We start from the raw sequence: 11853 nt of genomic DNA, 5'->3' as shown, positions 1-11853 counted from the left end.
CAAACCAAACGTTTGGGGAAAGGAAGATCCCCCCACCCCGCTGCCAAAGCCCCTTCTCTGCCACCCTCCCCCGCCCCGTCTCTGCCGCCACTCTCCCGGTGTCTTTGCGGGAGCCCGGCCCCTGCAGCCGCCGCCGTCCCTCGCCCCGGCTTTGGGGTTTGCATCCTTGCCTTTCCCAGCCCTGTCTGCTTTATTTTCCAGCTGCGAGGGAGACTCGGCGGTTAGGTAAACTGTGTTGGTTGGCGTCAAACGCAAAACCCCGCGTGGATAAGCGCGTTACTGTCGTGGACAGGAGCCGGGAGGCAAGTCAAAGGCGACAGTGGCTTTAACCAAGTCAGGCTTGCGTGGTAGGATGGGAAACCCTCTGAAGAGTCGGTGCTGTCACCGACAGAAAAATTAAAAATAGGTACCGCTGGGGAAACGGTGAGGGTTTTTTGCATGATATTTTAGTTGAACCTGCACAGGATTTGCATGGTGTCCAAAAGACTGGCTAAACTGTAATGACACTGGTAGTTACATATTATCTATGCAACTTTTAAATAAATATATTCTTCACATGATACCCTTGTGAACCACAAGGGTGAGCAGTTTATTAACTCAGAACAGAGCCGTGCGGCTCTCAGGTTGTCTGGCAAGGTTGCTGGCAAATGTCTCTTGGGTAGTCTCGGGGGAGGAGAGGAATTACTGCATTATTAAACAATTCACAGGCTCTAAATTTACTGAAGAAACTTTGAATTTGTTTGCCGTGAGTCGAGCCCTACCTTTCAATCTTAGCTGGCGAGCCTGCGGTTTGACACCGAAGGCGGGTGAAACAGCTGCTCTTGTTGCTTTAAAGCTGTGCTTCGTACCCTGCTTTTCTTTGTTAAATATTGAATTGAGCAAATGGAAGTTTGAGCCGTAAGAACAGGGTTGTGATTGCTGTGTTCGACTTGGTTAGTTAAAGTTTAACGTCGGAGGCTTGGAAGATGTTCCACTCGGAGGAAAACTGATTTGCAAATACGGTTAAGGCACCTGCAGCTTGGTGCAGTTCCTGTATGGGACAAATATAGCTGACAGAATTGTTACGTGCTGTAACTGGATGGGGTTTGCTTGCTTTTTATTGTCTTTTCTTCTCTCTGCTCCAGGTAAAGGCATTAAGCTGTAGCTCTGAGGAGTCTCGCTCAGTTCCCTTCAGAAAGGAGAGCGCAAGGTTCCCATTAAAACTGTGGATTTTTGTGGCTGGAGGAAGTAGTGGTTTTTATTAATAGATTAAATTTTTGGTCAGAGGTCTTTCCATAGCCCGAAGCGCCAGTCTTTTGGACATGATTTGAGCTAAGTTGCACAGACTCCCCTACCAAACATCATGTTCATTTAACAGAACGGTTATTGAGTTATCCAGCATCGCGGGGAGATGTTGACTATCAGTGTGAATAATTGAGAGAGTTGTTTTTATGGCATATGCTGTGGGAGTTGGTCCTGTTTTAATGGGAACAGGGATTTGCAAACAAATACTGGCTGTCAAAAGCTGTGCGGAGTTTAGCGGGTTAGTAAAGTCTTGCTGCTGCTTCATGAGAGCTTTGGTTTGGGTGTTACATGTTCACAGCGGAACTTCCTGCAGTTGTACCTGGTGTGCTAATACGTGATGAAGCACAAAAACATTTTTTATAGACTGCATCGGTGCTGAAGTGACTTACTTTACAATATGGAGTGACAGTAAGAATAAAGACAAACTTTTAAGGCCATAATGAAAGAGAATATCATGTTCTCGTCTTTAAAAAATAGACATTGTGCAAATTGTGAGCGAGCCCACCAGTTTTGTTGGTGGGAATTGCGTAGTCAAAGCTAGTTGTGGTGCTTTCCTGTTGAGCAGCTCTTCAAGGGGGGACTGTTCAGCATCTGGAAACAAAGGACGCAGTGATACTGATACAGGAGCCGAGAGAATCAGATGATTTTGTGTGGCTGAAAAGAAGTCCTACGGTCTTAAAGCAAATTGCTGTACACTGACTTTTCCACTTCCCAAAAAGCTCGTACGACCTTGTTTTGAATTAATATCTCTGTCTGTTCCAAGTCTTGTAAGCATCACTTAAACTTGTTCACAGTAGAGACAGAGGCAAGCAGTGAGGATGTTGTCACAGTTAGCTTTGTGGGCAAATATGAGTCCCCTTCCCCTTCTTGGAAACAGATTTGTGTCATCTTTGTCTTTCTTCTGCTTTCCTGGCCCCTTAGATGTTTCCCATGCTGCTGTCCTACAATGGGATGCACTTACTGAATGTCAACATTCCCGTGGGAGAACGTTTGTTGTAGGATGATGATGAATTCTGTGACTTTCTGTATTGACTGTTTCATCTGTCTTGAATTTAAAAAAAATCATCGCACTGATTAAGAATTGTTGTCACTTCTACGTTTATTATTGCCTGTTCTCAGTAGCTTGACTCCAAGTTGAAATGAAAGAAATTTGGGCCAGTGAGAGGTAACAAGACAGGTGCCGAGATGGCTACTTGTAATAGAAAAATACGAAATCTGGCATCCAAAAAGGGAATTGCATCCCTTTTTTTGCTTCCACGCTATCTGATTTTAGGTTCAGGACTGGGTTTTTCAAATCCCAGAGATTGGCACCGAGTTTTCCATCTTTTTAACTGTTAAATGAGCTGACAGCGCTTTGCTCCAAGCTGGAAAACTGACGTGTTTGGAGCAGTTGTGTGTTTGTGCAGATTCAGTTCTGCTGGGGCCTCCAGATGCACCGGGTGGGCTGCAGGGAGAAGCGGCGGCTTTCATCTCAATACAGTTGTGGAGGAAGCTCAGTGGGGGGAAAAAAAAAAAATCATATAAAAGTGTGTTTGGGTAGGCATTCTTGTGTCACATCCACCACGTGTTGGTAGTTCACAGAAATGGGTCGCACCGTGTGAGTGTGAGGAGGGACAGGGGGATTTTCTCACCGGTGTTGGAGGCTCCTTTGTGCCGTACTCGTGTACTGAAGGGGACACGACTTGTTTTTTCGAGACCGTTTCCTAGGGCAATTCCTTCTCCATCCCTAATAAGACCCAAATTTTTTTTATTCTTGTGTGTTTCTGTATTCTAAAGGACGTTGTTTTGGCTCAAACACAAAATCTAATTTGGCTCTAGAAATCTATAACATTCAGCTTGCTCCAGAGGAAACCCTGGAGACTGAGATGCGTGTTTCCCATTTGATATCTCGGTAACCTTGCACTTGCTTGGTAAAAGAGTCACGACGTAGCCTGCTGCCCGACTACAAATTGCTTAGAATACTTTTTCGTTTGTTTTAGTTCAAGCTTTTACCTTCCGTGTGTCATTGGACTCTGAAAGCTCTAATTAAGGACTTGGGTTTATCTCAGAATAGCCCAAGGGAGTGCTCTGGACCTGGGGAGGGGGAAACACTGGTTCGACTAAAAATAGAGCTGGCAGCATTTCTTTTGCAAATTAGGCTCTTTTTTTTTTTTTTAAAGTTATGCGCTTTTGTTAAACTGTGCTCTTTGGCTGTTCAGCACCAAAGTTGCAGAAGGTGTTCAGAGTTGGGTTTCAGCTGAAAGGTGGAGGTACGGAGTTGCAGTATCTCAAGATCTCTGCAGCCAAACTTTGACGTAAAAAAAGTGGATGCTCCTTTTCAGCTCTGGGGACTCCACCACCAGCGGTTTATTCCTTGTCCCCCAGCCGACATCTGGAGCGTACTTTGGAGGTCCCTTGGGTAGCAGGCAAGGTGTCCGGTACATAGCTCCTGGCAGCAGACCCAGCCCACTGTACCTCTCCTCCAGATGACGGTGTTTTGAAGCAGCCCAGGTGGGAAAGGAGAACGGGGTGGCTTCGCTGTGGGTTTTCACGCTCATTAGCAGCCTGCCGAGGGACCGGCTCGGGGTGAAATCCTGGCCTCGTTGAAGCCTGTGGGAGATGTTGTCACTGAATTCAGTGAGCTGGAGCTACTCTGCGTTTAGGTTACAATCCCATCTGTAATAGTTCACCTGAAGATCTCAAAACTTCTGTATCACAAAGGGGAAAGGCAAAGCTCAGTTCGGCGTGAGCTGGGTGCCTGCTACGGCAGTAAAAGAAGGGCAGAGGAGAGAGGAGTGGAGCGGCCAGGTGAGCCTTCTGTCAGATGGCTGGTCTCCTCTCCCTCTTTTAGCGAGTGAGCTGTGTTCCCTCAGGTAGCCAACGCTAACACAATTAAGGAGGATTTGTTCATTTTAATCATTTTAAGAGAACACTGAATGCTCTGTAGCTCAAGAACTTTGTTACTGTTAATAATGTCTCGTTGCCCTTGGTTTTCGGCAGTGCAGTGGTATTTTATGAGTCTATAGGGCTCAGGCCTGCTAAAGCAAAGTTCAAGAAGTTACATTTTTACTACTTAAAATTGCCAGCAAAAATGTAATTTTTGTCTTCCTGCTTCTAAGCTGTGGTTTCAAGAAGGCGTTTATGAATCGTTTGCGATGCTTTCCCCGTGATATGGTTGTGTGGCTTAGTTGCAAGAATCTAGGGGTTTTTTGTAAGAGTAACCAGTGTTATCTGTGTCGAGGTTACTCTCATTTTTCCCAACGAAATGATGCTGGTGCATCTTTGGCCTTTTGCGCAACAGCAACGCTGGTACCACCTGGCCCCTGTGAAGCCCTCTGCGCATCTTCAGCTTTGATTTGCAAGAAGGGTTTTGTTATTTCTTTGCTCGTCTAACTTCGGCACAGCTGGCTTTTTCTCGATAGTGGGTTTGCAGTCTTGGAAAAGACGACCTGAAAAGTTTGTTTTTTTTTTTTTTTTAGTTTTCCAGTCAAGCCTGGTTGGTGTAACCTCTGGAAATGCAGGAGTCAAACACACCAAGGTGTTAACGTGATAAGGTGTTGCTCACAGCCTTCCTCTCTCCGATAGCCTTAAGTCAGAGCCCACTGATTGGGCAATCAGCGGGCGGTAGGTCCTTTCTGGCTTGCTTTGGGTTCTCCCTATTCTTGATTGTGCAAGGAATAATAGGACTTAGACCTTCTTGGAGGGAAGAGTTTTAATTAAATGCTTCTTACACCTTCGAAGTCGGAGCAGAGCGTAAGGATCTGTCACTCACTGAACTGGTGGTTGGTGGGGCCTCATGCATGCAGTTGTTGACGATGGTGGTGTTCTTGTTGGTTATTTTTAGTACGTGTTAGTTCTAACAAACTAATAAAAGGTACTGTTGAAGGATGGTTGCTAAACCACCCAGAAAATATCTCAGCAGAAGCTTGACATTTTTGCTTTTGTTTCTCATTAAGGACAAAATGTGAAGTCTGTTCGTAGTCCCTGCTACCTCTGGTAATGGTTTGCCAGTGGGAAGCTCGTTGCCCTGGTGTGGTCAGGACAAAACATCAGGACAATGCCCTGGTGTGGTCAGGACAAAACATCAGCTTTGCGCTCTGGTGCTTGACATCTTCCTGGTGGCATACTTTGAACACTGGGTGATGTAAGATCTCCATTATAAATGTGCTTTGATAGTCCGGTCCTTCTCATCCTTCTACCCTTGTCCTGCTCTGGAAATCAGAAGTAGTTCTCCAGGCTGAAATACGTGCTGCACTTCAGAAAAATAACATGCCACAGTTGAGTGCTGTGAACAAGAAGTATTTTTTAGCAGCTCTTCGACAATTTAAACTATTTTTGGGTGCAATTGGCCAGTGATTGCACAGTGTAATGTGTTCTCCTGTTGTTTATAGCTGGTCTGGCTGCGTCTTCTGCAATTTTGCCCGTGCTGCAGGTGGGCACGGGGCAGAGGAGAGCACCGTGCCAGGACGTCCCCGCATGCCACGTCGTGTATCACGCTGCAGTACCTGGAGCAGGAACGCTGGTTAAACATGATGCTGTGTGCTTGTGGGGCCGTCTGGCTTACCAGGACTTACCTGGTACAAGCCTTGCATGTAAATCAACGCCCAGCTTGGGAGTAAAAAATTATGTTTCAGCACTAGAAGAGGAAAACACGTTTCATCTTTTAACGGACTGCCTTCTCCCTTGTTTGAGGTCATTTGAACTGCACATGTAGCTGAGGAGCACCTCCTTCTGCTTGCAGGTTTTTGGTAGTTTGAAGTGTAATTATGGGTTTCTAGCTGAACTTTTTAAATTAAAGTTTACTTCTTTTAACATACTGTTCAGTATTGTTGTATAATTTATTAATAACACAAGAACAAGAAAATCAAACAAGAAGGTATTTACAAGAATCAGACAGGCAAATTGTGTCCTTACCAGCCTGTTTCAGCTGGGTACTTTGCTGGTTTGAATAGTATCTTAGTTTGATTTCTTGTAATGGGGAACTTCTGGTTACTGGATGAATTCTGTAAAAGGATTTTTTTTTTTTCTTTTTTCCCAAATGGGAATGGGGATGCGTTGAAGATTTCTTTCACACTTTGGCAGGTCAGAAAGAAAATCTTGTCATGTGTATGTATCGGTATAGCCGGGCAGCAGGAAGTGAAGGTAGGGTCGGTAGCAATTGCTTTCTTTTCTGTTTTTTATTTAATTCGTATTGTTTTTATTCCACGCCTGGTTGGCACAGCACCCATGCTTGTCTCGGGTTGTGTTGACTGATCAGCACCATTGCTGTTGCTGCTTTCCTTATGCTCGTGGCGCACAAGTGCAAGGTGACTTGGTATTTTGACACCCTTGCAGCCATAGAGAAATCCGAAGGGCCTGGACTGTCTGGCACTAATAATTGCCTTTTTCCTTCCAACTGTAGGATTTAAAACAACGTTGTTCTAGAGATATTAAAATGATGTATAAGGCACAAAGGTTGTGAAGCATTTCATGGATGTTTCTGTGCTGCTCATTAACATCGTATCTCTGTTTATAGCTGAAATGGGCTCTGGCCTTGTAACTCAGCAATGGAGAACAGGCTTTAACCTGCTCTCGTCCGGGTTTGTTTGTAGCTTTGGAGTCATGTCTCTCGAGATGGGAGAATATATTGGGAGGGAGAGAGCGATCCTCAGCTATTTAACTTGAACTGAATCTGATGGGGCTGAGGAGTCAGATCCACAAAAGCAGGTGATCTAGAAATCTGAATGTTTTAACACCTTTTGGCCTTTGTGGTCTCAGCCGTGAGGACTCCTGCTGTTGCGAGGAAGGAGTCAAAATTCCTGTCCCACCTGACGTGGTGTTTTCTGCAGCTCGTGCAAGCCTTCTTGCTCCAGTCCGTCTACCTAATGTCCAACAAATCTGATCGCCAATTAGGTAAGATAATCAGAAAGATTTTTCTTAGTTGAGAAACGTATCATTCAGTCACTTTATCTTGTAGCAGGATTACCAGCAGACTATGTGTTTTCTCATGTTGCAAGAGCAGTTTATAAAAGAAATAGCCTCCATTTTTCTGCTAAATACCTCCACTTCAGGATCATCTTTAAGTCCTTTCCATCCTTTTGATCTATGTCCAGTAAAATGAGCTCTGCATCCGTGTACCCTGTGGACTCGCAACTCTAGATCTGCAAAGGATTTATGTCTGTCCTGCAGTGGCATTTTCTGTAATGTATGGGTCTTGAACGCACCTTTTACATGGCTTATTCCACAGCCCATCATTCTGACTTAATTGTTCTCTGTTTACTATATTCACATTGGACAGGGGTGTTATTGCTGTATCATCTACGTGTTTTGGTTGAATTCCTGTTTGAGAGCTCTGTGCCCTTCTATCACCAGTTCAGAGTGTTTGTGAACATGGTGATTACAGGAGTTATAGTCCAAGGACATTGTACTGGAAAATACTAATTCTGTTGTTTCTCTTCTAGCACTTGATAATGTCTGTAGCCGACGCTAGTTTAACCAGTAAGTTGAAGGTGATTGGATTATTTTGCTGCTACTGAATGGTGAGTTTGAGCAATCCTGTAGTAGTTCTAGTATTTCATATGATTGGAGGTGCCTCCAGAGTTTTCGGGGTATTTGGAAGGCTTCTGTTTTCTCCTGAACCATCATCTTGGAGCACAGCTTTGTGTCTGAAACAAATTCACATGCCGTATGCCTGGTGCAGACCTGTTGGCGTGTGGGGCTTGGTTTTGAGTTGTTGGCGTTTTTTGGTAGTTGGTTCCCATTTGGGTAAAGCGCTTGCTGCTCACAGTGCCTTGATGTGTGCTATTGATTGTTGCACCTGAAGGTGGCTTGTTCTGCAAAGCTAGTGCCCTGAAAGTTGTCTGTTACCTTTGTTAGAGATGATGAGACCCAGAAATCTGAAAGCCAGCTTGCTTCACTGCAGCTAGCTTGCCTGGTAGTGCAGTTGCCTTAGTTTTTTCTCCCTAGGCTCTGGTATCTGCCGTGAGACTCCCTACCTTCTGTTCCGTGTCCTGAATGCAGTGGGAAGAGGAAACGTTGAAAACTGGGTTTTTTTTTTTTCTCCTATGTAAGCAAATGCTAAGCAAGCAGGGACATCTGTGACCTCAAAAGCAATTTTCAGTTCATTCAGATAATTTTGTAAATGAGCTGCTCTTCCTAGAGTTCAAAGAAAAAATATTACTCAGTTAAAACTATCAGAAGACTAGAAGGTGTGTTACAGTTTTTTGTGTGGTGCCCCAAAGTGGCGCCCCGCGGGGATTATCCTGCTATCTAAACAAATAAAAAATAATCCCCCACAACGCTAACTACCATTTAGAGAAGAGTGTTGTTCCATAGCTCCTGCTCACATCGTGTGGTGGCAGTGCTTTGAATCTTACAGACCTGCACAGGCAAAGAGCTGTGGTGCCCGTTGCCCGATTTTGTAGTTCTGAGCCACAAAACATAGGCTGTCTCCTTCCAAAATAACCATCTAAGGTGTCAGAGATGTCTTTCAGACTAAATACCCGACGTCGGATTCTGTTTGTTCTCTAGAACTGTATTCACACCTAGAGGTATCCGGGTTGTACTGTTAGTCCTAATAATATGAAAAACATTTCCGTCTGCTGCGGGAAATGCAGCGACCTTGGTACCCCCCCGGACTGTGCCCACACTACTGAAATGGGGAATGCTGATTTGCATGGCAGGACCCCTTTCTCTTTATAATATGTTCTGTAGTTGTTATCAACAGGTAGAAGAGATTTTGAGAGGCTTGGCTCATCCAGATGGTTGCAGATTTTGCGTCTCCGTGTATCCAGCACTGTGTTGGTCCCATGCATGTTGTGCTTGCTGCTTCCTAATTTCCTGGTTGCTGCGTGTTAGGAAATGGCCAACCTTTGCCAAATGAAAAGCCCTCAGATGCACAAGGGACGTTGAGCTCTGAAAAAGCGAGGTTAGAAGTGTGCGATTGCTGAAGCAGTGTATTAGCTGTGGCATATAAATAAGGTAAAGAAAACCAGGGGTGACTCATTCCCCCATTGTTGTAGCAAAGGTGTTGGTGCTGCTCCAGCTTCTCCTTTTTTTTTTCTCAAAAGTGGAGGAGCGCCTGCCTGCTGCAGTTACCAGGGCAGTTGTGCTGCTGTCCTTGCTTAGGGCCCTGCTGAGTCCTCCCTCCGGGAGAGAGGCCTTTCTTGGGGTAGAATTCAGTAATTCATCCGTTCCTAGGTATTGCATCGCCAGGGATCTCTCACTACTGCTTCAACAGCGTCAGTGGGGATTGAACCCAGGAATGGTTGTCTTAAGTTTAGTAGAAATCTGTCATGGTATAGAGGCAGTTTCTTCAAAACAGGATGTGATTTATTGTTCCAGAAATCAGCTAACTTTTAAAGATTCTTTTTTTTTAAATAAGACAAGTGGGTTTTTTTCAACTTCACCTTTCCTCAAGTATGGCTGGCAGACTTCCCATGCAAGAAATAGCTGCCATAGTTTACAGCCGTGTGCATCTTCCCAGCCTGCCCACTTTTTCCTCCATTGATGGTCTAATCCCTGTCGACTCCAGAAGCTGGGTGCCTTGGGCCATCGTATCTCTGTTGCTGTTTTACTTTTCCCGTTTGTTCTATAACAAACCTCTTCTTCCAACTGAATTATGCATTCAGGTGAGTAACACTACACAATTACATGTAGCATTCAGAGAAGATAATAGGTATCTGACTGTTTTTCCATAGGAGTCAGACCTTCCAATTAGCAGTTCAAGTTGTGCATTATATCGGACTCGGTGCTGCATGAAAGAAGCGCAAACCCAGAACATGGTCAAGGTGAAATAAACACTTCCAGCTGGCCAGCATTGAAAACAGGGATGATTCCCATTTTCACTGCATCTGTTTCATTCTTAAAAAAAAAAAAAAAAAATCTGATGCATTGTCAAACCTCTTTTTAATTTATCCCGTGACTGTTGGTGTATGCACACGGGTTCTGCTAGCATCTGGAAGTCCTGATGACGCAGAAATGTAGAGGTTTCTTTTGGAGATTTTAGCCCTCGATCTGTTCTCACTGCCCTCCGAGGTATAATTAGCTTCAGGACTGCTCGCTTAAGACATGCCCTGTGTTAGAAAGCCAAACATTACCTTGTCTTTTCTCTCATTTCTTAGCAGATAGCTAAGGCTTGATAAAATCATGCACTGGTATTTATTTGCACCCCACTAGAATATTGAAAAGTTTCTCGACAGTTTCACCACCCACTAAGAGTATCGTGTTCCTCCTCTTTAAACTCTTTGGGGGAGAAGCTGCCCTGTGTAACGTACGAGGTTTTATGTTGTCAGTACTAAGTTATGGGAAGTGTTACTGTTAATTTGAAGCATTTCTGTGTGTTGGGGTGTGGAGTTGTTCTAAAGCGTTGCGCAGTGAAACGGCAGGGCTGAATCCTGAAGGTAGGCCTGTTCCGTCTGGGCTTGAAGACCATTTATCTCGGAGAAAGAAATGAGAGCTCTTTATTGATTCCCCGAGAGATGCAGGGAGATGCCTGAAAATACTACTGCAATAAATAATTTTGAGATGTGCTGAAAGGGTGTAGGTAGGTTTGCTTTCTCTGTTATTAGTAGGGTAAATGGAAATGGGCAATTTGTTGTTCAGATTCTCTTAACAAATGAGTGTGATGAGCCATGAGACCTTGATTTTTACAGCTATGAGTACTTACGAAGTGCATCATCCTGGTCCTTGGCAGTTAATAGTTGCATCGCTCAGCTTAAAAGCTTTTTTATTTTTGGTTGAAATACCTGACATTCATCAATTGACCTGAGGCAATCTCTGAGCCTTAGTCACTTAAATCACCGGGGCCCTTTGACTGCTGCGATGCATCTTCGTTGCACGGTTGCATTTGCTAAAACGCAGTGTTTCGGAGCCCTGGCTGCATGCTGCATCTTCTTCCTCCCTGTTTTGCTGTGAAGTCGGCGAGCAATTGAGGAAAGCTAGCTAATGTCCACGGCTTTGAAGAGCAGAAGCTGCCGCACACTGTGCAGCTCTGACGCCCAGTGCCAGCATAGGACTGCACGCAAGGTTTCAGGTGCTGCGTTAGAGAAGTGTGCACTGCATCTCGCGTTACTTGCTTTAACACCGTGTGTGCTGGGGTGTGCGTGTTTCCTGACAAATACAGAAATCGATATTCCTTAGACATAAAATGTTCAAGCGAAAGGAAAAATAGAAGATGGTCTCTTCCCACCGCCGTGAGGCCACATCCTGGAGGTACGCGGGTAACTCTTCTTCTGGGGCCTGTTGCATGCTTGTAGTAAGCAAGGACATAAACATCTCATCGCCTGCCCTGCAGTTGCCCGGCGCTTGCAGAGTCTGACTTTGATTATAACATATGGGGGAATCAGTTGGGGGATATTAAAATGGATGAATGTGCTTGGGACAAAAATAACTGTATTAAACATGTTGCAGATCTCTGGCTCAGGGAGTCGGTAACCATAAGGCAGGAGGAAGGAATGTCTTGGAAACAATGTGTGCCTGGAGGATTTACAGCAATGCACATCCTTCAGGATAAGAACCACCAGGCAGCAGCAAAGTTTGGATTGATCTTGTTAAGCCAAATACTCCATTTTAGATGTCTTCTGTGGGGTGGTTATTGCTTGCCTGCTCCCC

Source organism: Aptenodytes forsteri, unplaced genomic scaffold (genome assembly GCF_000699145.1).
Source record: "Aptenodytes forsteri isolate BGI_AS27 unplaced genomic scaffold, ASM69914v1 Scaffold168, whole genome shotgun sequence".
Taxonomy (NCBI): Eukaryota; Metazoa; Chordata; class Aves; order Sphenisciformes; family Spheniscidae; genus Aptenodytes; species Aptenodytes forsteri.
The sequence above is the reverse complement of the archived record's forward strand: the minus strand, read 5'-3'. Positions refer to the sequence as shown.